At 32.6% G+C, this 27,439-nt stretch overlaps 1 long non-coding RNA gene across 1 annotated transcript; it reads right to left on the bottom strand.

The window, feature by feature from the left end:
• LOC128920249 (uncharacterized) lies at window positions 1-23,366 on the bottom strand. Its single transcript, XR_008470357.1, has 4 exons — window positions 23,139-23,366; window positions 359-546; window positions 157-276; window positions 1-94 (listed from the first exon to the last, which is right to left on the bottom strand). It is a non-coding gene; the product is annotated as an uncharacterized LOC128920249 (long non-coding RNA).
• Window positions 23,367-27,439: the final 4,073 nt, after the last annotated feature.

The following is a 27,439-nucleotide window of genomic DNA, read 5'->3' as shown; positions in this document are numbered from 1 at the left end:
TAGTGTCAGCATTAATTTTTATTTTATATTAGAAAATTTCCATTTATTTATGAAATTGAAATTACATTTTTTTGTTTGCTCTTCCTTGATAATGCTGTAAAAATAATAATTAACAATAATTTAAAATATCACATCAAAATAGCATTACAAAATTACCCGGCGTTCGCAAAGATTAAACAAACTCCAGCCACCAGCTAACAGTAGTATCCACACGTCTTCCTTTAGATTTGCAATAGCCAACCAATAATTATGATTTAAGACATGCGCCCTTATAATCTGTATAAAAAGTAAAGATAATTAAATAAATAAAAAAAGACACTCCAAGTAGTAATAAGCGTAAACTCATCCACAACCATACCACAAAACATGCGACTTTTCACACAAGAAAAAAACACTGAAAAAAAGAAACACACTGAATTCAGCAGGCAAGCAAGCAGTTGACTGCAGCCACGAAATTAAAGTTGGACAACAACAATAGCACGTTTCGATCATCTCGTTGTTTCTTAGTAAATATACAGACACTGAGCCGCTACTTGCATTCCTTTGCTGAAAAACAAGGGTTGCCAAATGTTAAATTATTTATTAAAAATTTGTACAGGGAACCAATAACAACTCATCATGAAAAATAGTAGGCTACAAACACAACATCCCAGCAGTAATAATATTGTTTCAACAACAAATGATATGTCTTTATACAGGGTGCTACGAAAAATTATGTTTTGTTAAATTTTAACTGAACTGTGCTATTACAGGGTGACTAAATATACAATTTTGATTTATTTAGCAAAATTTCCAAACATTTAAAGTACAATAAATAAATATACATAAATATATTTTGATACCATAACCGCTTCTGTATTGCGTAGTAGACGGACATCCACCTAAATTGATTTATTTTTTATTTATGTGTCCTTATTTAATACAAAGATTTTAATTTTAATATTTTAATTTAATTTATGTAATAAATCACACACAAAATATCGTATGGTATGACAGAACTACCTAACGCTCATAAACATTAAATAGTCAACAGGCATCAGCAGGCGGCATCATCATTTATTTATTTCATTTTAAATTGTAATATGCCAGCCAATAGTTATAGTTTATGTCTCACATGTACCCTTTTAATGGAAAAGTAATATAATTAACATTAAAACTTTTATTCTATGTCACACTGTACTACCAGGCGAGCATGATCACAGCAGTAGGTTGCTGTTGATCGTAGGTGACGTCATTTGTACTATGTACTTCGGCAAGGACAAGAACAAATTTGTTTCAAATATCTCGCCGTTCCTAAGTATGAATACAATAAAAAAATCGCTACTTGCATATTAAAATGCAATAGAAAAACAGGGTTGCCAAATATATGAAATATAGATAAAATAAAAGAAAATATAAGCAAATACAAATTTGTAGATTTATGCTTAATTTTTTTCTTAAGGATAAAGAATAAAATAAATGTTACCAAAAATATTTAATAATATGCAATTATAAAATAATTCTTTATCAGTGATATCTTGAATTTGATTTGATTGATTTTTATTTTATTTTCATACATATTTTTTAATTTGTAAGGTATTTATGATCGACCAGGCGTACATAAACTGACAACAGACAGCAAGTGGATGCAATCAGCGCAGCACACATTCCATTTTATGCATAAGCAAAAATATTTAGTAGGTCAGAAAACAATAACAATTTCCATAATGTTCCCGAGCATATCTACATATGTACATACAAACATATTTACACAAAGAATTTATTAACAAAAACAATTGTGTGACATCTGCTAAATAAATGTTTGCTAGAAAAGCAACAAAATCGAAAAAATGCCAGCAACAATGTCAAGTACAATAATACTTAAATGAGAGCAAAATAGAATTTACTTGAAACGGGCAAAAAAATGCAACAAAAACCGACGACGATGTTCCCTGAGCTGCCGAATTCCTAACTGCAACAATTACAGGTTCCTCCTTGCATTTACATTCGTCATTGAGAAACAACAATAGGTGTAGTGTTCTAATTCTCATATTGTACCAATTCAGTCATTGTGTGCATACTTACATATATATTTACAAATACCTTAAGCAGGGCTGCCAAATATTTATTATGTCGCGAGTAAATATAAAATTATAAAATAAGAGGAATTTGAATATTTTTAATGATTGGAAATTTTTTGAAAATAATTGGCTCCAAGGTAATTCATTCCAAATTTACTAGTTTTAGACCATTTAGAATAGTTTTACATTTTTTTTTAGAATTTCGTCGAGTAATATTGTTGATATTTTTTTTTCTTAAAGCAATTAATTTGAAAAGAATGTACCACTCTGGGTGCTACTAAGCTATTAATATGTTAATGAAGATATATTTACATCAATTGCAATATTTCATGAATTTTCACGTATTGATTCTTATAAACACATCTCGAGATTTTATGTATAATATTTGGCTGCAACTGAACTTAACACTCCCTTACTACTTTTCTCCAACACTTTGACTTTCCCACTAGTAACTGGCGACAATTATTTGTTGAATACACCACTCTATCTCTGCACATAATTTGCATTTCCCGGTGCGCATTCCCATCATTTGCCAAGCTGGTATTTAAGAGCGACGCAGAGCCCACACCCAGCCGCTGGTAGAGCTGCTTGCAACAACACAGTGGTCCAAGAACGGTTTGCTTAAAATTTCTTTGCTAATTTTTTTGCAATTCTTTTACTTTATTCAACACTCTGTCTTAATACTGCAAATTAGATTTCCTGTATGCCTACAACATTACCAGTGTCATTTGTTGCTTGACTGTCAACACATTGCTGGCTACCTCACTGTTCTTACCCAGCATCAGCGGCCGACAGCTAGTTAGCTTAAATGAATTATGTTAGTATTGGTGTGTTCTGTAAAACGTGTCTTTCGTCATTCTACCACTTGTTGTGTGTGACTTTGTTGCTCGGAAGGATTAAGCAAATATTTATTCATTACAAAGTTGTTGATTACTCACTTTGTCAGCTCATTTGTTAATTAAATTGGTTTTAATGGATTTCAAGTAAATCGTTCTTAGTAACAGCTTATAATGGTTTGCGGATGTTAGATTGACTGCTTTTCAATAGCATGATATTGAAGGTATTTTAAGACATTCTTTAGCACTGATTTCAAAGCAAAGTGAAACATATTTCGAAAATATTTTGTAAATTGAAGGTTGGCTTGGTGTGTTCTCAAATTATAAGAGCTGTTGAAAAAGCGTGTCATGTGGTTCTTCATAGGAGCCTCCCATATAGAAATACCCGCTTATAAGATCCCAATGTCTTCAGAAAATTGTTACTATACAATCACTTTCCAACACCTAAAGCTAATGTAACGCCTTCGAAGAAATTATTATTTCTAAGTATGACTCTCTCCGTAGTTTCAAATAACAATATCTGACAATGTTACTTTACTCTCTCATTATGAAATATCATTTAAAAGGCTCGTATAAGAAATTGAGCAAAACCACTAATATTCTCTCAGTTCACTCTCATTATGCTAACTCACTCATTCAGCAGAAACTATTACCAAATCTTGTCGAATCATCTCGATTACACAAAATGCCGAAAGTTGATTAATCACCTCGCCAAAAGTAATGACAAACAACAGTTATGATCAGCGAAAAACAATCAAAGCAACACAGTTTGACAATTGGACACCAAATTAATGTGGGCTGAGGGCTAATAAATCGCAAAAGCATGCTTGAATAAGAGTGACTATGTAAGAAAAGATCACAAAAAAGCTTGTTGTGTTGCCAAGAAGAAATGTGAATAAATGTGCAGAAAGAAACGATTTCCGACGACTAATTGCTCTTCATAGACTTCTATTGGTAAACTGAACTAAACATAAATGATGAGCAATTTTCAAAGTGTATTGGAGCTTTTTAAAATATTTTTGTTTTTAGTTTTTTATTATATAAATGTAGTTCTCTCCATATTTGTCGAATTAATAGCTTTACCACACTATGCTTCATTGTTTTCTTTCAAATTTATTGGTTATTGCCCTTTTAGAAGAAATGTAATCCGCTTAGCGAACCATTAGGCGTGATAGGAAACACTTTTTAAGATAATGCTTATACGGAAATGTAGAAATGACTTGGCAATGTAAATGCCTTTTTGGGTAATTTGAAGTAATTTGCTAATGTCTGCAGAATTTTTATATGCCCGATCTTTTAGACCTGTTAGAAATCAAAATTTATGCCAAGTTGATCCCATCATAACCTCCAAAATACGCAAAAACTAACAAGAAAACTACTCCTCCTTATTTTTCAAACCTTAGACTGTGATCAAATATGAGACTCCATCAAATAATTCCAGTCAGCTCTGCCTTTAATTCACTTAAAGCGATTTCAATGAACGTCCTCAACGCAAATCGCCACTTTTATGATGATTTTTATCACTTATCCTAGACTTTTGCCACCACCACCTCTACCAACACCACAATCACCAATTAGAATCTCTCAGACACATGATGTCTATGATTATTTAGAAGTGTTTGCCGTTGTTGTTGCATTTATAAAAGTCGAAGCTGTCGTGTATTTATGTGTTTTTAATGTTAAAAAAATGCAGTTTTACGTGTCTCCACAAATGTTTATTGCGACAGCCTTCGTTAGCTTATGCTAGAGACATTCATGCACAAACACAAACAACAATTGTTACGATTTTTTTATGACCAACGATAATAAAATGTTGATTACCAACAAGTTGTTTACTTTGAAGGATATTCGCAGTGAATTATGGTTAGGGAAGTGACATTTTAAGAGGAGCATAAAGTAATAATGCAGACAGACGAAGAGTGAAGACCCATATGAGGTGCAGCGGTATTAGAAAAGTTGTATGTCAAAATTTTAAATTCACTCTTTGCAAATTAGTGTTCAAAAATGAATTTCGTGTGTTGAATTCTGAATTTCAGGTTTTGAATTCGGAATTCTGAGTTTCGGGTTTTGAATTTCGAAGTTTGAATTTTGGGTTGTGACGTTGCAATTTTGAATACTAAATTTATAGTTAATTTGAATTTTGAAATTTTGAAGTTTCGCATTCGAATTTTCGATTTTTAATTTCGAATTTCACTACTTTTTAATTTTGGGTTATGAAGTTGGAATTTTGAATACTTAATTGATAGTTATTTTGAATTTCGAAATTTCGATTTATAGTTTCGAACTTTTGATTTCGAATTTTGAATTTTAAACTTTTTAATTTAATTAATTTAATATTTTTGTTTTAATTTCGAATTCGAATTTTCAATTTTTAATTTCGAATTTCAATATTTTTTAATTTTGGGTTATGAAGTTGGAAGTTTTTTTTTTTTATTAAATTGATTTGAATTTGGAAATTTCGATTCGTAATTTCGAACTTTCGATTTCGAATTTTGAATTTTCAACTTTAATTTAATTTTTTTTGTTTTAATTCGATTCGATTCTCAAATTCGAACAATCAACATCTATTTTAAACAATTTTGAAATTTTGGTTATTAAATTGGAATTTTCGATACTAAATTTAAAATCAATTTGAAATTTCGAATTTTCTATTTTTAATTTCGAACTTTCAATTTCGAATTTTGAATTTTATACTTTTCAATTTAATTAATTTATTTTTTTCTTTGTAATATCAAATTGGAATTTTCGATTTTAATTTCGAATTTCACTATTTTTTAATTTTGGGTTATGAAGTTGGAATTTTGACTAAATTGATTTGAATTTGGAAATTTCGATTCGTAATTTCGAACTTTCGATTTCGAATTTTGAATTTTCAACTTCAATTTAATTTTTTTTGTTTTAATTCGATTCGATTCTCAAATTCGAACAATCAACATCTATTTTAAACAATTTTGAAATTTTGGTTATTAAATTGGAATTTTCGATACTAAATTTAAAATCAATTTGAAATTTCGAATTTTAGATTTTTAATTTCGAACTTTCAATTTCGAATTTTGAAATTTCAACCAAATATTTTTAATTTTATCTCGTTTAAAGAAAAATACTCGGAAACTCACAATCAATTCATAATTCATATTATTGTCTTCTCCTCGAATATGTACGTCATTTCAAGCTTTGCCGCTGTGTAGGTGTCACCACATTAGTTCGCTAATAAGTTTCTGGTTTCTTCGACCTTTTTCTATTATAATCTTTTTCCAATGTCTCATTACTCAATGATTAGTCGTCTGCACAGTGTTATTGTACAACTAACCCATATAAAGCAGTGCCATACCGGCCCACACTGTCTATACGTAGACATCGCTCTGACTCGCAGTGATGTTTTCGCATGACAAATACTGCAAAAGACTTTTTCAAACGTCAAACAAACATGTGACCAACTCAAGACGCTGCAGAAAAAAAATCATGTTCATTATTGACATTGATTTATGTTTGCTACGAAAACAACAAGTTTGCACGCTAAGCCTCTCATGTCGCATGCAATCTCTATTTGGTTTGTATTCATGTGTGTGTGTTGTATAGCGGTAGATCTCCACTTATAGATTAATATGAAGCGACCATATCATGTAGCGAATGACGGCAGATTTGTATTGTAGCGTGTTGTTCTTGCTGTTGTCTATGACAGCGCTATCTGACACATTATGAGGTAATAATTTAATTTGTTGCATTCGTCCGTCATTTGTGTATGTCTGGCTGTTCAGCTCATTTGAGCTATTCAAGCATGCAATTGAGCCAAGTTTAGACATTGCGAAATTCTGTGATATCAGTCACAGTTATACAAATTTTGTTTGAAATTTCGTGGATATGAGAAAATACTACAGATATATTGTCGGTATGTTCAATAGAATGCAAGGGAACTTAAAAGAGCTACGAAGGAACCTTTCAATATGAGCAATGGTTCGCCCTTGTAAGGCCCTAGAATCTAACTTCGGTTCTAGAAACTTTTGATAAATATAAGGAAAGTTTGAGTATAGGATTCCATACAAGGAATGAAACGGCGAAATTATTTCCCAAGACTTCTGGATATATATCTCAATCATTTTTTTTTCAAAATTTTTTCAATCTTCATAAGCTGCTTATTAATTTACTGAATCATCCACATATGCACTTCATGACGCAGTAAGAGTATTTTCTCCAACTCACCGAACCCACCATTGAAATACACACACACATACATACATGCGTATGACTGTACCTCACCATTTAACCACTTTCAATGGGCAATAAACCCCGGCTCAGTGTCAGGCTAATTTGTATATAATCTGCTTGCGAATTTCTCCGCGCAGCTCAGTGTCCGCTGGCAGACGTGACATAACAGCGCATGGGTATTAGAAGTGCAATGCACCAGCCAGCGCGCTAATAACGCTATTCAGAACTAAAGTGCTACCAACAGCAGCAGTCGCAGCAGCATCTTATAGCATATCGATTTCCCTTTCCTCTGTGACTTCGTGTTTGCTGCATTAATTACTGTGCAACATGAAAGCGCGTGAAAAATAAAATCCAATAAAATCATGCGAAAGTATGAAATTAAAAGCTTTCCAACCGGCGAAATGACAGCCATTTGATATGAATTGTGTGCAGCAAGAACCACATACATATGTACACTTATGTGTGTTGAGATCAGATTATAGCAGCCTGTGTGCATATGTGGCGCCATTTATTGCATTACATAAGCCATTGCAACATTGGTGTATTTATGCCATTCTTTAGCTGCCACAACGAGTAATATGCGTGTTGCAGCGCATATTTATATTTATAATCATATGGTATGTGTGTGTATCATTTGCAGGAAAACTGTTAGAATTAAAACGTTACGAGATAAACTTTAAGACTTAATGACTGGTAAGTAGTAACAAACTAGTTACAAAGTGGGTAGTTTAGATTTCAATCGAAGAATATATATTATGAAAAAAAATATCCAGATTTTAATAAGAACAAAACAAACATCGGAATCCACTTTTTTGCCATGCCCACGAACGGGCATGAAAAATTGGACAACGGGTGTTCAACAGCCTATTTATTACTCTTATCTCTCTATACTATAGCACAATAAGCTAAATCGGTTCAAAATCACGCCCACTTTCCCTATAATAATTTTTGAGGCCTAGTTGCTTAATTGAGTTCTCAATAAAATAGTTATTATGTGACAAGGATGAGAGAAATCGGCTTATAAATTCTGTTAAATAAGTACCCGGGAATTTTCATTTTAAATTTTTCCGCTGAGAATATTTAAACATTTTTTTCCCAGGTTGACACAACTGTCATGCTATTGCTATGTGTCATTTAGTTTATTTACGGCGTCATTAGGAACAAGTCAACCTTTTGTGTGCGTTGCGATTTTTACTATGGATACAAATATTTAACAAAGGGCTTGTGTGAAATTTTGTGGTTCAAACGAAATTTCTTGTGCCAAAACGTTGGAAATGTCGAAAACTCAAGTTTACGATTGGTATAAATTGTTCAAAGAGGGGCGAGAAGAAGTGAACGATTTGCCATATTCAGGACGGCCTTCGACCTCTTCAACTGAAGAAAACGTCGACAAAATATAGGAAATATTGCTCTAAAATCGACATTATAGTTTGCGAGAGATAGCCCAAATCATGACACCGCTTGACATATTTTGGTTGATGTTTTGTATATCCGGAAAATCGCAGCGCGATTGGTGCCAAAAGATCTGAATTTTCTTGAAAAAGTGCATGCATGAACGCGTAAATTCCGATCCAACGTTCATCGAACGCAACATAACTAGTGGGTTTTCGAATACGACATGCAAACAAGTCAACAATCATCGGAGTGGCGCGACAAAAATTAGCCGAAACCGAATAAACCGCGCACAATCAAGGTAATGGTGACTGTTTTCTTCGATATTCGTGGTGTTGTTCATTCGGAATTCTTACCGGAGGGCAAAACCGTCAATAAAGAATATTATCTTGGCGTTATGAAGCATTTGAGAGAGAAGGTTCGTCGCAAAAGACCAGATTTGTGGAGGAACAACAGTTGGATTTTGCACCACGATAATGCACCAGCACATAAAGCGATCATTGTGAACGAGTTTTTGAACAAAAATTCAACAAATATCATCGGACAACCACGGTACTCTGCAGATATGGCCCCATGTGGCTTTTTCCTGTTTCAAAACTCAAATTACCACTTCGTGGAACCCGTTTTGAGAGCATTGAAGACATCAAAACTAATTCGCAACGAGAACTGAAGGCCATCCCGGAATATATCTTTAAAAAGTGTTTCGATGATTGAATTGTTCGTTGGAAAAAGTGTATTGCCTCAGAAGGGGCCAATTTTGAATGGGATATAATAAATTTAGATGATTGATAAGTTGTTTGTATTTTATTTCATACTTCCGGGTACCTATTTGACAGGATGTATTATTACTTAATTCCCATATACCGGCAATTATGAATCAGTTGTCAGCGAAGTCATTTCACAGGAGCCACAGGAAACGAGCTGTTTCTTTGAGGTCGGAAAAGACCAAAACGGTGTTAGATGTGTTTCCACGAAGCCGGTTATACGGTACTGAATTTGGCACAGACTTTATCAAGGGTAAGGGTTGTCTTTCCAGCGATCTAACCCTGTTTGGATCGGTCAGTTAAGCCTCGCCGAAATTGATCTATAACTTGACATAATATCGATTTGTCTAATGTTGTAAAATTAATTCCCTTCATCTATGGTTTACTTTATAAATCTGATATCTGTCAGCATGAGAGATATCTTAGTAGAATTTCTCAAAATTCTTCCTACACATGGATACATAAGTTTTATTTTTTTATTTATTATAATTTTCTTTAATTAAATTACTTTATAATCGCTAGCAATCGGTCACTTGCTCACTACTACATTAACCAGTTGCTAACTCGCTAATTACTCTACTGTATGTAGTTTTACAGCTCAGAACCACTTATTGCGCTAAGCGTCTATATTTAAAAGAGCGCTGTGTGTGTGTGTTTGCGCTTGGCACTTCCGCAAAGATTAATGTCTTCATTTAAAACGATTTGCGATGCTGCATGCAACAACCAACCGTTGCAGAGCTACAGCGTTCTCACGCATTGCATGGCGAAGTACGAACAATTTTGATTTGATCATATCAACTTGGTTGCCACCAAGTGTGGCAGTTCGATTTGTTGAATTATAGAAAGAGGAAAGCAAAAAATATTAAGAAAATAAATATTACTTTACAGCATAGTTAGCTCTCCTGCGGCTACTTATTGCGCCACTTTTACTTGACGCTTTCACACACACATACCAACAGCTGCCTGCGTGCGAGTAAGTGTGGTGGCTTCTTAAGCAGGTTTATGCGAAATTGTGTTTATGTGAACTTGACATTCACTTTATGCCACTTGTGGCAACAACAAACAATTTTGTTGCAATCAATAATTTTCATGTTTCGCCTGCCTCTTAGTTTTTCAACTAACACACACAACCATATGAGTGTGTGTACCACCTTTTGGCTCTTGCAAACTGACTATGTCGCTTCGTTCACCGGCATTCACCAATTATTAGCGCTGTCTAATTTTAGTTTTCCACCAATTCACCATGCAATCAGCGTGATTGCTCTTGGCGTCAATTAATTGTTTAATTTTATATATTTTCACAGCGAAAAAGGAAGTGTGTCACTGTGTGTTGACCCCAATGGCCGGTGCTGCTGTATAATTTTCATATTACAAAATTTTATTTGTTTTCCAATTTACAGTTAGTTTGCTGGCATAGTTAACAGTCAGCTTGTTATTGATTGGTTGAAAAGTAGGAACGGGTGCTAAGTCTCTTTATACACAATTTTTCATAAAAAATCGCTGATGAAAGCTTTTAACAATAAAATTTCTTATCTTTCTCTTCGTTACTTCGATTGTATAATTGTTGATTGTCTGCTGGTATTGACCGTTAGGCATCAAATTCTTATGACGCAATCATAAAATAATTAATTTTAATCACTTTTGTTGCGAGCACAAGTGTGGAATTGTCTATTTGCCGTTATTTTTATTTCAAATTAAGTTTTCTTTAGTTGTGCGCATCTTCCATGAATTTCAATGCTACCTTGCTTGACCTTGGAATCACTCAATGGAATCCTAGAACTGCTGAGCTGTGAAGAATGTGTTTTAACGACTTCACACGAGACTTATGAAACTGTATATATTTTTGATTACGAATGTAAATTCTTACATCACATTTTCTAATTTTTTTTTATATTAATTTAATTTGAGAATAAATCTTTCGATTATATAATCCAAACTGATGGAATTTAAAGCTAGTAATGAATATTTTTTACAGAAATTGTTGAGTCCGTAATTGTCAGTTGATTAACTTTTTTGATGGTTAATTTTGCTTAAATTTTTATCATAAAAGTTTATGGAGACTCATATCTCACTCACTAGTACAATCTGAACTCAGAAGAGTTTATCGCCAATGCCGACTATAGTTAGAATAAACCATTAGGGAAAGAGGAAGGCAGAGACGAGTAAGAACAACAGTGAGAAAAATTGAGATAGTGGGAGAGAGAAAGAGAAAAAGATAAGAAAAACTTCTTTGACAGATTCCTCTGACAGAAGTCTGTGAAGGTGTCAATTACGAGTCTTATATCGACAGGGTCCTATATAGTTCCTTTGAATCGGTTATTCTTCTATTGAGTGTTCCTCCAACAGAAGTCTGTGAAGGTGTCAATTACGAGTCTTCTATTAATAGAATGTCAATAGTTCCTTTCAATCAGTTATTCCTTTATTGAGTCAAAAGTAAGAGAAACATGTATGACAGTCTGGAAGGTTTAAGTTAATAGCCTTTTCGCACAAGAGCTAATTGTTCAATTAACGAGCCTGTGCTCGATTAAAGCGCTGATTTATGATACAGAATAAAATCTATGTACATTTATTTTTATTGAATTTTAATCGAGTTGAAAAGGAAATGCGAGTTGCCTGTATTTTTTTGATAAAATTGCATTTATACTATTCGTACGTAGATGTCGCTGCTGGAAATAATGGCTGTGGTTATTGAGAAAATAGCAATCAGCTGTTGAAACTTACCAACTGCTTATGAAAATGAAAAACAAAAATGTATAACAGCTGATCGATTATCGAGTCGGCAGTATGAAGAGCAGAAACTGGTTTCTCAATTAAAATTATAATTGATCAATTAATTTGGCTGTGCGAAAAGACTATAAGACTGAAATAAATTCCGAAAAGAATAGGAGACTGATTTCAATAATCTTTGAAGAGAAAAAACTGAATGTCGAAGACTATAGTGAAAGATAGTTAAAAATGGTGAATTCAGATACTACCGAAGTTCCAGACAGGGTAACTTTTTGCCGGTCGATTTTTTAAGTCTAAAGGTGGAAAACTGAACTACTGGTATCAAATTCAGGAGAGATCCTATAATTGAAGGAGCCGAAGCTATATTGGAGTACAGTAATACCCGTCTAAGCGGACACCTGTGATTCAGCACTTTTTGTCCAAGTTTTGCGAGTGTCCATGTTATGAAGGAATGATAGTTTGTACTATATTATGTTGGTACAGAAAATTTTGTCCAATTTGAGCGAGTGTCACAATTATAAGGGTGTCCAACTTTACAGGTTTTACTGTATATAGAATACTTTCATCATAAAAACCATATACGGCTTCGGGTTAACATACAAAACAAGTGAACAGGTCAACTTTAAAAATCCAGTGCAGATTACTAAGAGCTATCCATTCTTACTTGAGAATGCTTAAGTAATCATTTATTCAATGATTAGTAGTACAATCGAAATTTCACTGACTTGTCTTAAAAAGTTTTGACGCATGGGTCTCAAAACAAAAATTTCTCTATTATATGAGATCAAGAATAAGGCAAAGTCACTCTACTCATTTGAAATAGACTATTCATACATACATTTTTCAATTTCGCCTGCCAAACTAAACTTTTATTTCTCCTGAACATTGCATATCGTGCAGGTTCGTTGCTTAAGTCTTTTGTTCACACTCCCGTGCTGTGCTACTAGCCACTGGCAAGACACGTCTCAATATAATTACAACACCCACAGCTAATATTTGAAGCTAAACGCTTGAGATTAAGATGACTTTTTGCTGTTGATACAAGCAAGTGGTGCATGTGTGGCTTGGCATTCGTGCCACAAAACAGCAGAGCACATTGTTCTTTCGTACGCAGCAAGTAATTACTTTTTGCCCGCAACACATCAAAGTCACTCAAAATTCAGCGCTCTCACGTCAGTATATGTATGTGCGTGTGTGTGGGCAGTAGACAATTCAATTATGTAACTGTAAACATGCAACATAGCAGCGCCTGCTGGCATGAACAGTATAAAGAACTTGAAATGCAAGCGAAAAGACATGCCAACAAATCAATTTTCGCAGGACCTCACGCACGCACAGAAGAGACACAAGCGAACTAGGCGGCCGAGGAAGGCTGGGAAAATTGCATTAACTGCAATAGTTTAGCGGGAATATTTTTTAATTTTGTTTAAATTTTTATGTTTTTTTAATTTAAATTTTTTTTTTTTTTTTGTAATTTCGCTTCTTGAAATATTTCTGAAATAGATTCTCACAACTCCTCAAAACTTGAATGGTTTATTAAAAAGGAGTGCTGGCGGCGGCGGCGGCAACACAAAAACCGACAAAGACTCTATGTCTACATGGTGTTGTAGTAGTTGTTGTAGCAGCATAAATGGTAGTGTGCTTACAGGCCTTCACGCACTCTTTCTAGGAAATTCAATTAAGCGTATACATTACACCGTCTTGCGAGCCGACCCACCAGCACACCAAAACCACAGCCATAAAATTAAATAAGAACGAAAAGGCAACAACAAAAACAAAAAACACAAAAAAACGGACCAACAACACAATGAGGGAATGAAACGGAAACCTTTAATTAAAATTCACTTCTATGCTGTTTGCGCTACTTTTCAAAAGGAGGAAGAGGAAACCCTCTGCGCTCATTTGTATGTGTGTTTGTTTATTTGTATGTGCCGCATTCGGTGTTCTTGTGAGGTGTGGCATGACTGACGTGGCCAGTCAAGTTGTGTTCACTGAAAGTTGAAAATATATTCTAAAGTTCGACTTGACAGCAACGCTGCTACAGCTGTTGTTGTTGTTTTTGTTGCTGCTGTTCTACAGAGTGAAGCTTTCGAATTGTTTCATGAAACTCTTTTGCCTGCAGTGTTGTTGGCCGGGAATGTGTGGCGGTGATGTTGCTAAATTAATTTAACATGTTTGTTTGGAAAATCAGCAAAATAATGAAAGGAGGATACGCGCCTATGTATATACATAATATGTACATATGTATGTACTACATATGTGAAGTGATGGTAGCAAAATGAAGCAAGAAAACTGAGGTATGCAAAAATTACGTCAGCAGTTGTTCTATTTCCATTCTCTTGAAGCCTCTAATTATATACTATACTTTAATTTTCTTTTTTTGCTTAAATTATGTAAGATATGGTGTACAAAAGCCTTAAAGGGGTCATTGATCCTGGTACTAGAATACTTTATATTTACTTTATATGAGATTCCTAATCATATATACCAGCTTTAATCCTTAGCAAATCTGTTAAATCTTAGAAAGAATTTGCTATGACTTAAAATAAACAAAGTTCAGGTCCTTGGCCCACCTGAAGAAGTTACTTTTACGAGCCAAGTCTTTCGAAAAAGATAGTAGTTTGATTTTCTAACTAAAGAAGTTTTGAAAGATAATTTAATATACATATATTACAATCATATTTTCGATTAAAAGTTATCGATAAAATTTCTTAAGTCATTCGACAATTAACACATCTTACATTTGAGCCGCCGTTTAAGTTAGTTGTGCAACATATTGAGAAAATTAATAATTTTCAAAAAATAATCGATAAATTATACGATAACTTCGATACAGATTAATCGATATATCGATTATTTTTAATTTTTCTCTATCAATATTATCAATATTTTTATGCGACAGTTTCAATTTACATAAGTTAATCGATTTTAGAGCTTCAACAATTTCTTGCCACAAACACCTTTTAGATTCCCTTACATTGAATTAAAATTTTTCGAAATATCCTCCGCAATGAAATTAACAATGGTATTTTTCTGCTATAAACGAAAAAATACACCTTGTATAAAATATTAATATTCTCTAGTAAAGAAACAATCGCAAAATATTATCTCACATCACTGGCTCACTCATTGCAACAGACATTTCTGACAATGCACGACGGCTCCTACTTCCTTGCTTGCGCGTTGCGGCTGTCATACGCATGGCCAAGTGTTGATATTTACAAGGAAGAGCATATTGGACTTTCAACCCTACGCTTAGGCTGCTCTAAAAATAATTTAATTATTTTTTAATTGACTTGGCTTTGTTTATTGTACTCATACTTTTATTCGGAGGGCTTAAATAGGAATGCAATAAGTTCATATATGCGTGTTAAGTATTGTTGATATGCTATGTATGGCAGCTAGCTGTCATAACGGCACAATGGCACAGTTGGACTCAAGAAATAATTAATTTACTATAATAAGGGCATTATACGACAATGATATATTTGGATTAAGAAAAAAAGGACTAGTTGTAAACGATTTGTAATGAAATTATTTTTCTTGAATACATGAGTATTACGAGAATAAAACATTTGTTCGAAATACGGTTTGAATATAAGAAAGTGACTTGTTTCGTTTAAAATCATATTAGCTTTCTTAACAGCATGCATTCGTGACAATTTTACTGATAATAAAATTGATCTAAGAAATGGACTTATCGATATTTTTAAAATCAACATAATTTATTTTTAGAAAATTAATCGATAAAATTACATTTTAAATTATTTATCGAAAAACCAAAAGTTCGAAGTGTTAATAAAAAAAGTTTATTTTCAAGCCAAATATAAAAAGGTGGCATAAAAAGTTCAAATCGGGTTATCGATAAATAATATTTGAAACAAGTTTTTATGTTATTATTTAAAACAAGTAAGGAAAGGCTAAGTTCGGGTGCAACCTAACATTTGATACTCTCGCAATTTATTTAGAGATTTACCTATATTTTCGGTAAAAAATTACCCTTAGGCACTGAGTTCTTCATGTTTGATATCAGGGGCCTTGAAAAGTCATGGTTCGATTTTGACAATTTTTCCACAAGTGATATCACAGGTCAAATACAGTATTTGTATAAACTTTTATTTCGCTATCTTTATCGGTTCCTTATGTATACATTATAAAGTGAACGAATCAGAAGGATTCAAAATTGAGTTATATGGGAAGTAGACGTAGTTGTGAACCGATTTCGCCCATATTCCACCAGTGACATCAGGGTGTCAAGAAAATATTATATACCGAATTTCATTGAAAACTGTGGAGTAGTTCTTGAGATATGGTTTTAGACCCATAAGTGGGCGACGCCACGCCCATTTTCCATTTTGTAAAAAAGATCTCAGTGCAGCTTCCTTCTGTCATTTCTTATGTAAAATTTGGTATTCCTGACGTTTCTCGTTAGTGAGTTAACGCACTTTTAGTAATTTTCAACCTAAACTTTGTATGGGAGGTGGACGTGGTTATTATCCGATTTCTTTCATTTTTGGACTGTATAAGGAAACGGCTAAAAGAAACGACTGCAGAAAAATTGGTTTATATAGCTTTATTGGTATGCGAGTTATATACAAAAAGAATATTTGGGGGTGGGGTCACGCCCACTTTTTCAAAAAAATTACATCCAAATGTGCCCCTCCCTAATGGGATCCTATGTTCCAAATTTCATTTTCATAACTTTATTTATGGATTAGTTATGACACTGTATAGGTTTTCGGTTTCCGCCATTTTGTGGGCGTGGCAGTGGACCGATTTTGCCCATTTTCGAAAGCAACCTCCTCAGGGTGCCAAGGAACATATGTTCCAAGTTTCATAAAGATATCTTAATTTTTACTCAAGTTATCCTTGCACGGGCAGACGGACAGACGGACGGACAGACATCCGGATTTCAAATCCACTTGTCATCCTGATCATTTATGTATATATAACCCCATATCTAACTCTTATATTTCTTGGTGACACAAACAACCGTTAGGTGAACAAAACTATTATACTCTGTGCAACAGGTTGCGAGAGTATAAAAAGTTTATTTTCAGCAAAATATAAAATAAGTGACATAAAGAGTTCAAATCGGGTTATCGATAAATAAGATTTGAAAAAATAATAAACGATAAAAATATATAAAACCAATTATTTCATATTCGTTTTGGAAATAATATATTTTAATAATGGAAAATATATATCATAAAATAGTGTATGTGCAACTTATCTTCTATTCATGGCATTCACCCTTAGAATGTTCTTATAAATTGGCAAAGTCTTTAAAAACGCTAAAAATGTTGGGTAGTATTCCAAAAGAGAATATATTTATCATTAAAATATGACATATATGGTAAAAATCGATGAACGATATTTAAATATCGATAACGATAGTTACTATCGATTTTTATATGTAATTTATCAGTTCAATAGAGTTTAGGTTATTTATATGGATTTTTTTCTGTTTTTTCATTTCTACATTAAATAAAAACTTATTAAACCTCTTTAGATCCATCAATAAGAGACCACCTGGACTCAAAAATTATTTTTCTTGAATATTTTGAATTAAATTTGATCATTTTATTACCCGCCTTCACTAGTTCATTAAATCTTAAATTAGTATATGTATTATTTTCAGACCCGTATCTCTCACTTCCATGCTAATTTTCACACCAAATGATTGACTATTCAATTAACATCGAAGTATTCACCTAAAACTGAACTTAAGCTCAAATAAGCATGCACATGAACTTAGTATTTTATTGCACAACTCAACTAACTTAAAGCGAAAAGCAACATTTTCGCAATAAAAAGGAAGATCACACACACACACACACACACATACGAGTACATAACAATTTTGATGCTTTTTCACAGCAAACTATTAGCTGTGCGCACAACTGTGGGCGTACGCCATAAAAAAGCGAGTCAGCCAGCCAACACCGTTGCTGCTATTAACCACCAAAAGCGCTCAGGTAATTTATTCAACGCCTTGCCAAAAAATATACACTCGCTCGGTTGCTTCTCCACATGCGCTTTGTTGTTGCACAATTCTAAGCAATTGTTCTTGTTGTGCTCAGGCGAAGCAGACGCTTCCGAAGCATTTCCGATTGCCAAATTTACGAATTTCCATTTTAGTTCGAAATTGCTTTATAATTAACGGTAATTTGCATGCACTGACATTGATGAATTCAATGCACCGATGTGTGTGTGTTTGTGTGCAGCACTGTGTGAATTTAGCGGATTAAATGGATGTGCGCGCTTAACTTGCAACATTTTGGCCAACAAAAATTGGTAATGAAAGAGTAAAGCGCACAAATTCGCGAAAATGAGCTCAAGATTGCGAGTGATTGCAAAATGTGGGTTGAAATTTTGCAGAAAAATCGTGATTTGCGGAAAAAATCATAAATCTTGAATTTCAAATAGTTCCCTGAAAATATATTTTTTTGGCAAGAAAATATTCAAAATTCATTATTTTTATTTTCAGTTAATTTGTAGTGTTGAAAATATATATTTTTAAAAAAGTTGTTTTAATTTTTTAGTTTCTCCCTCTTTATCCTGTGTATTCAGTTTCAAACCTTCCATCTGTCAAACCCTTACACTCTTCAACAAATATTTGTGGAATTCATAAGTGACGGCGAAACACTTTGCTTAATCAACTTGAAATTTCCATTGAAAAGCATGAGCTTTTGTCAATATGTGTGGTTTGACCCAAAGTGCAATGGCTTGATGTGTTAGGCTGGGCGAAATGATACTTTTGCTTGCATATCCGCAAAAGCTGAACCGCTAAAGATGTGTAAATATGAAGTGAAATGAAATATGCAAATAAAATTTTACGCAAATTCTTCATAACAGAAAGAATATACACACAAATAAATTTGATACTTTGCGCATGCGCAACGCTCTTCGGCAGACATCAATGATGGATTATGGTGCTAAACTTTAGACGAGTATTAAATTTTTGGTGGTAAAAAATGAAATTCATACCAATAACTAAATATTTTTTATATAAAATGTACCTATATTCTTTCTCATAATTAATTCATATAAAAAACTACAACCTCTTAAATACATACATACAACCATCGCCCATAACTTTACATACATATTAACAGTCTGTTATTTGTCCCTACTCAACTTCATGGAACACCCAGCTCGCCAACTTGACTCTCAGCTGTCAATTCTTGACATTAATTTCGCCAAAATATTTGCAACCAAATCAAATAAAGAAGCATAAACAATGAGATAACAGAAAATTATACCTGCATGCCATCTTGCCACATATCGAAATTCAATACTGAGTTTGATATTTTTTCAAATTTTTAGGTTTTGCGGAAGCTTTGTGGTGATATCGGTAATTTCTATTTGTTTTTGTTTTCAAATCCGCTTATAAAACAAAAGCATACAAAATATTATCGCATATATTCCCTTCTTGATTACTTATCAAGCGGAGCTCTGCAGGAACGGCACGCTGATTAATGTACCTTGAGGCCAATGTCAAGGCGATGAACGGCAATGATGTGAAAAGTAGGTGGATTTATTGAGTTAATTTGTATGATTTCACCGAATTTTTTGAAAATACCGTAGTGATAATTGTAGGAACCGATCAGTAGCATTTTTAACCACTTATGTATGTGCCAAAAAGTGTTCAAAAACCTTAAAAATGTAGAAACTTTCAAAATGAAGAAACCACCTAAGGTGTATATACATAAATACTTCTGAGGGTCTTCTTTAAATATTACATACCTTAAGTTCAAATATTGTCTAATAAACCCACTCATCTGGTATAAAATGCCTATAATTCCCTCCAAACTATGACAACATCACCCAAACCCATATTGCTTAGTAAACTACAGCTATTTCAAACTCAAACTCATCGAAGGAAGAGAGCCAGTTCCACAATAAAAAATAATGAAATTCCTATATTATTCAAATATCGCAGTAAAAAAATAATTATTAATTACTTCCTGAAGAATTTCCGTTACGCTAATGCTCACTACACACATACTTTGTTGCTACAACAAATAAACAAGCAAAGTGCTGATAATATTTATTTATAAATCATTAACAAAACTCTGTCTACTTCGCATTTTTAACCACAAAATCTGTAATTTCACAATTTTCGCAATAATTTGTAATTCACACAGAATTTGTTGTACAAATTCAAATTCAGTTTTTGCACACCAAAAAGGTGAGTAATGTATGCGTTGAAACTCACCACAACGCATTGTAAATGCCATCGCCACAGTCGAAACAATGACGTCACACATGTAAACAAACCAGCCAGCCTGTGCCGGCGAAACGAAACGAATGTGGAGGTGAAGAACACAAAAGCAAAAACAAAAGCGGCTTATAAGCGTGGCGAACCGCAACGAAAACGACAATCAAAACAAAACGGATGAACGCGCGAAGCCACGTGAATTTTCAGAGACAACAACAATAGCAAATGCAACACCATTTGATGACAGCAACAAGTAGGCTGTGATCAGCGCTCAGTTTAGGCAGATGACACATGGTGCTCTGAGAGTGAGAGCGAGGCTTATGGACTATATGAGAGCTTAAAACATTTCCAGTTGGTTTATTCCAATAAGCCGTGTTTGTGACACTGGAAACCGCTCTTTGTTTACAACGAACTGCACTTTGCAAACGGCGTGGTGAATAAAGAATTGTGCGTGCTCTCGCGAAAACTTGCAGAATCGAGAGGTGAGATTTGCTAGACTTTACTGTGACTTTTGGTATGATTCTGCATGCGACCTTTCTGCCAAGCGCTCACTGAGCTGCGGTGAATAGCTGGTTTTGGCCAAATTGCAACTTGCAGAGGTGCTTCTAATGCACTCGCGTGGTGAATTGCAATTATTCTTGCTTTTTTTGCAACACCACTGAGCGACACAGTGTGAAGCTGCTGCTGGAACTGCTGCTGGTGACAGACCATGACCATGACTACGCCAACATTTTAGCCACTTTATATTAGTCACGTAATGCCGAAATACACCTCAGTCTTTCTCCAGACTTCGAGTGTGTTACAAGTGCTTGGTTTGTGACTCGTAAGTAGTATCGTGCTCGCGTTTGTGGAACTCTCCCTCCACCGCAGACTCCCACACGTCGCGCCTGTCGAGGTCGCGGACAAAACAGTTTTTGTTATTGTGTTTGTTTGTTTGTTCTAGTGTGCAGTGTTGTAGTTGTAGCCTCAGATCTTTGCAATCTCCGCGCCCGCTCGGTCTCTTTCTCACTGAGCTCAAGCGCGTGTCGATCTGTTCTTTAGGCAAACGGTCGTTCCGTCGGTCGGTCCGTCGTGCATTCTCTTTGTTAGACGTTCGTTTGGTTGCATCGTCTCAGCCTCAGCCGATTGCAAGTGCAGTGCAACGTCGCACAAGTTGCACAATCAGCCGCTGGCGACGCTGCGCGCCTGCGCTGACGTCGACTGCAAAGGATTTTTTTGTGAGGGCTCCAAGTGCGAACGCAAGAGCACCATTTGGCATTACGAGTCGTGATTAATGGTGAGTTCAGACGTCTAAGCGGAGTCTTGTGCAAAATAGCGAAAGCATTTCTGCGAATTCTGATTGAAGATTTGCGTTTGCGAAAAATTGCGTGTGCGAGTGCGTGATACGCAGGTGTGCTTGCGAGTGGATTTTGTGTGCTCTTGTGATCTATGTGACATATTTAACTGAGTGTGAAAGAAATATTTTTATGCAATTCATTGCATTAACTATTATAAATATCGTGAAATGGAATAATTCTGATTTGTGGAAAATGATTAAAATGAAACTTGAAAAACAGTTCATCTGATTTTAAATTGACTTATTTCCAAAAACTAAACTGAAAGAAATTTTTGAGAAACGTATTTTTTAAATAGCAAATATGAATTTTAAAAATATCTATTTGAAGTGCAAATTTCGAACCAAAATTCCTCCCACCAAAGTTGAATGTGCGATTTTGTTTAAAAAAAACATGAATCTTTATACAATATACAACATATGTATATTATATACAGCAGTGTTCTGTTGAAAAAGATCTAGGATTGACGGATTTTACAGTAAAAAAAATTTAAAACTGGGAATGAAGACTGTGGAAAGTGCAGTGAAGTGCTATATCAGAAATGAATAACTTTTAGATTTATCACACTAGCTTACCAGTGAAGATTTTTATAATGTATGGAAAGCTTAATTATGTTGATAAAAAAGAAAACTAAAAGTAGAAATATTAAATATAAAAAAAATAATAAATTTTTTTTTTACATTTTGTAAGTCAGAATTAAGTATTATGATCACTTGATCATTCAGTGCAGACTTTTACCAACATTAGGTGAAAATATGAAAAAAATTCAATATTTTTTCTATTCTATAATTTCTTTATCAAAAAAAACATTTTGTAAAATTTAGTCAAAAATAAACTATTTCAAATAAATTTAAGGTTAAATAACTCTCAAAATACATATTTACTTAATATAAATAAGATTAATGGTAAGAATACTAAATTTTAGATTAATAGATTTTAAAAGTGATGCTTCAATTAAATTTTTTTTTGTGCATTTTACTACGCTATGTCTAAGTTCTGGAAAAAAAAATATTTTGAAAATATTTCGTAAGCCTTTGTATTTTTGTGAATTGTATTTTCCTTTTCAAATTTTATGAAGTTCATTAATTTGGGTGACTATTTTAAATGGCTTAGACGCAAAACATCCGAAAAATTTTAAACACAGTATTGTTAAATTTTTTTTTTAAATTTTGCAAATTTTTTCAACCAAAGCTTTGCACAATTTATGAAAGTGATTTTTTTGCACAAAAAGTTGAAAACTCCTAATAGTTTGGCCTATCAAGTATGCCACAAAAGAAATTAGCTTTCGACAAAATTTGGTTTGATGCTTCTGTTGACTATACTATTTAGTTACTATACAATTTTTAAAACAGATATAAAATTATTCGAGTGATAATAATATTGAAATATATGAGTGCCCTAAATATATAAAATTTTAGAATTTACCATTATTTAGTGATTTTAAGTGCCTTTATGTTAGAGATATTAAAAAATTATTAAGATTTTTGAACAATTTCACTAGCTTTAGGGGTAAAGAGTTGGAGTAGGAAAGTAACTGAAGTAATTTTTTCAAATATAATATTTTCAAATAAAAAACGATAACTTTTTAAACTTACCAATTAAATGAAAATATAGCTTGAAAGCTTCTAAGTTACGCTTCTCCATGATATTCCATATTGTTTCGTCAGATTTTTTGCTTTAGTATTGAGAAAAATTGTTTCAGCTTGCCAGAAGTGCTCTGGGAATCGGTTAGCTTTTTAGTATTTTCTTTTCATTAGATAAATTCTCCAATGCTATAATATAAAATAAAAAGAAAATATTGAAAATTTCAGTAAATATTTTTTTTTTAAGTTGAAGTTGTTATATATCTTTATAGTGGACGTTGAGGAATTAAAAATACACTTATAAGCTAAACAGCGCCCTTTTCTCATTTAAATTAACGTCAAATATTCAAAAAATAAACAAACCAGCCGCTTTAATGAAAAGTGTAAACCACTTACGACCACCAACAATTTAGTGTAAGTGAACAGCAATCGCGAACATAATTTTAACACAAATAAACCCCAAAGCGATGAGACAAAGTGAAGGGCACCGCCACGCCAAGCCTTAACGTTATCAGCAGCACATGCAGAAACACTATAAACACTACACATAGGCTCATACAGAGAACAACTGGCAATAAGCCTGTCTCCTACTCCACTCGCACTCCTTTTAGCGCTAGTGCATCTGCACAAATAACGCTGTGTGGATTAAAAAATTATTTTTGGCTTTGCGCACAACTAGTTAATTTGTATGCTGCCGTTATTACATGGCAAGCGTTGCATTTAATTTTTTCTTATTTTTTAATTCTCGCTGAGTCCAAAACATGCGCAGATAATGGGATATGCATTAACCCAGCTAAGCTGCGGCGCAATCAAGTTCACAACGATTTTATATCAGCACTATCAGCGCAATTGGCAAGCGTTCGATGCGGTCGTCAAGCTTGGCTTAGTCCCACCACTAGCCTCTAGTAATCAACGCTAAGACGCTGCAGACTTTGTAGTTACACTGTGTGTTTGTGGCTCTTTTTGGCTGACCGTGCGCCAACAACATCCAATATCCGGTTCCATATAATAGTGGCTCTGGCTGTTGTGGCGTTGAGCTATATATAGCACTTAATGGGGGCGCACACATGCAAAATATGCGGCGTTCATATGTACATTCGCCCGGCTGCGCATGCGTGCCGAGTGGGGGATTATAATGCGGCATCCTTTGTGCGCGTGAAATTTACGCAGACATATTTACATAAATATTTTAAAAATGACTTGATTCTGATTTTATGTTCTAATTGATGAGATTTTTTTCTTGCGAGTTTTTATAAAGCTTTACAAAGGACTTTATTGATAGTTTTAAATGGATAAAAACTATTTTTTTTAAATTATTTTTTTTTTTTATAATTTTAAAAATATTTTTTTACTAAAATTCCAATTACTTTAAATTTTTTTATTTTTTAAATAAATGTTGGAAATGTGTTCTTCGAAAAAATTATTTTTTTTTTTAAATTAAATTAAATTGTGTATAATTTTAAATAATTTTTTAATAATAAAATTTAAATTACTAAGATATTTTTTTAATGTTGAAATTTGCGAAGAAATTATTAATTTTTTAAAACAATTTTTGATATTTAAATTTAATTTTTTATAAATGTAAAAATAATTTTTTTTGGTAAAATTTTAATTATGTACTTTCAAAAAATATTATTTAAAAAAAAATTGAAAATATTTTCCATAAATACATTTAATTTTCCTTGACATTTGAATTGATCTTCGATTTTTTCCTTTTTCGAAAATCATCAGTTATTCACAATAATCAATTTTATACAAATATAGCTTCTTCTCATGCCCATGAAACACCAAGTTATCCAATAACAACCAATTTAGTCGAAACATATTTTCAACTTTATTTAATGAAATCATCAATAGATTTATTGCCACCCCATATGGGCAGATTTGCAAACTTGTACTTGTAAGTTATAGTTAAGTCTCTTATACGTCAGTTAATTTGTATGTGTGAAGCATAAAATTACTTAATTAAAATAAGAATTGCAAGGTAACTAATATTTATTATATTATTTTTAAGCTCATTGTCATTCGAAAGAATGTTTTTTAAAAGGAATTTTCAACTATTATTTCGATTTTGTATAAAAATATTTTATTAACACAAACTGGTTTTGAGTAGTTTAAGCTTTTTTGGAGGCAATAATAACTAATTTAGCATATAAAGCGAGAAATTTTATTTTTGAAGGGCTTTTAATCAAAAAAGGATGCAGATTTTTTTTTTATTTTTTCTTAAAATTTTTTTCATATATTAAATAAAAAATATTAAAAAAAATCACAAAAAATCGAATAATTAATAATTAATTTTTTTTATTTTTTCATTAAAAATATTGCACAATATTATACTTGGCAGTGAATCTTATCGATATAATTTATTTATATATTTTTATAAAAACACTTAATTATCGACGAATTTTCGAAAAATAAAAAAACTCCTATTTTATATATATGTATATATTATTTAAAAAAAATTTATCCATTCTAACCTCAAAATATGCATTTTTGCTTTCGCCATTCGCACCTGCTACGCAAACAATAATTTTAACAAATGACCGTCATGCAACAATTTCGTTAATTAATTTTAATTTGAATTTTAATTTATCACTTTTTTTGCTTTGCTTTTTACAGTTACCCATATAACCGCAAATCAAATTGTGCTAATCAACTGCTTTTAAAACAACAAAAAATAAAAATATATTGATCAACAACAACAAATAACAAGCTACAAGGCTTCGCAAAGCGCAGTGATTAATGCGAAATATGTTTGTGTATTAATTTCATTCATTTTAAATTAATTACAACAAAACCAAAAAAATATTTAAATCACGTTTGTTTGAAAAAAGTGCTGAAAGAAAACTAAAAAATACTAATTGCAGCAAATAACTAATTTGTTTATGTTTGAGAGAAAATAAAAACAACATAATAATATCTATAACAACAAAAGTGAAGTGGGTAATAACAACAACAATAAAGCAATAACTAATAGCAAATATAAAAACTCAAGGAATTTTTCGTGGAGACATGATTAACGAGAAAATTCTGGTAAATATTTGAAATTTAATTTATTATTATTGTGTATGAATTTTGAAGTGTAGTATAAGCTTTCACTTTATAGTAGATTATGAGAAGCTATAAAACTTCACTACTGTATAAATTTTATATAATTTAGCTATGTAAGAAAGTCACCCGAAAGACTTCGAAACCTTTAAATTGATATTGCAGAAGTTTCCGATACAGCTCTTAGAATTTTTTAAAGAGTTGCCACCTTTTCGAAAAATATTTTTTTTTTTTAATTATTTAAATAAATGTGAAATATCAAGTAGTTTAAGTGCTAAACTAAAAGAACGCTTTTGAAAATTTAAAGTTTTTGAATTATTTAAATAAATGTTAAAAATCAAGTAGATTATTTGCTAAATAAATCTAGGAAAAGTAACATTAAAAAAATATTTTTTTTTTTCATAAAGAGTTGCCACTTTTTTTAAATAAGATTTTAAGTTATAAAAATCAATTTCATATCAAAAAACAGCACCAAACAGAAGCTTTTTATAAATATTTTAGGCTGAAAATTTATGACACAGAGTTGCCCCTTATTCCAAAAATTAAAATAATAGTAATAGTACAAAAAATTAGAATACAAAAAATCAACATTATTAATGACACGAGATTAATGATATTCAGTAAAAAAAAAAATATTTTATTTATGGTAATATTTTTTGATTCATTTTTTTAATTTTTACTTTATTCGAATATTTTTTTACTTTTAAAGGATTCCATTTTAGTTTTGAATTCCGATTTTTACCAAATAACTCCACTTAGACTCATTTCTAATGACTACCAATGAGTTTATTTACTTATTTTTTTCTCCTACCATTTTTTTCTCAAAAACAGCAATATAAATATTCTCCGTATAGAAAAATATTGATTTTAAATCAACTTCCAATCATACGTGTCAAAGCTTCTTAGCCACTTTTATGATTTATGTTTTTATTTCTGTAGTGAATAGGAAGCCACAAATACTCGGCCACCGTTGGCATTGTGCGCATATAAAAAGGTTTTTATTTCGCGCATACCTTACACAGACATACACATACACTCAAATACACGCACATCCACTAGCAGAGCCCAACGCAAACATCCCTGCCGACAGCTAGTCAGTCAAGTCGCTTGTGATTATTTATATTGATTTGTTATGTAGTTTGGCGTATTTCTGGTTCGTCATTTGTTTCTACTCAAGCAGAACCGTAATGGAGGTTGACCATCAAGGTTTTTCATCAAGCTGAACAAAGGTACTCACACATAAACACACACAGATTGAGAACATG

This window comes from Zeugodacus cucurbitae, chromosome 3, assembly GCF_028554725.1.
Source record: "Zeugodacus cucurbitae isolate PBARC_wt_2022May chromosome 3, idZeuCucr1.2, whole genome shotgun sequence".
NCBI classification, from domain to species: domain Eukaryota; kingdom Metazoa; phylum Arthropoda; class Insecta; order Diptera; family Tephritidae; genus Zeugodacus; species Zeugodacus cucurbitae.
The sequence above is the reverse complement of the archived record's forward strand: the minus strand, read 5'-3'. Positions and strand labels throughout refer to the sequence as shown.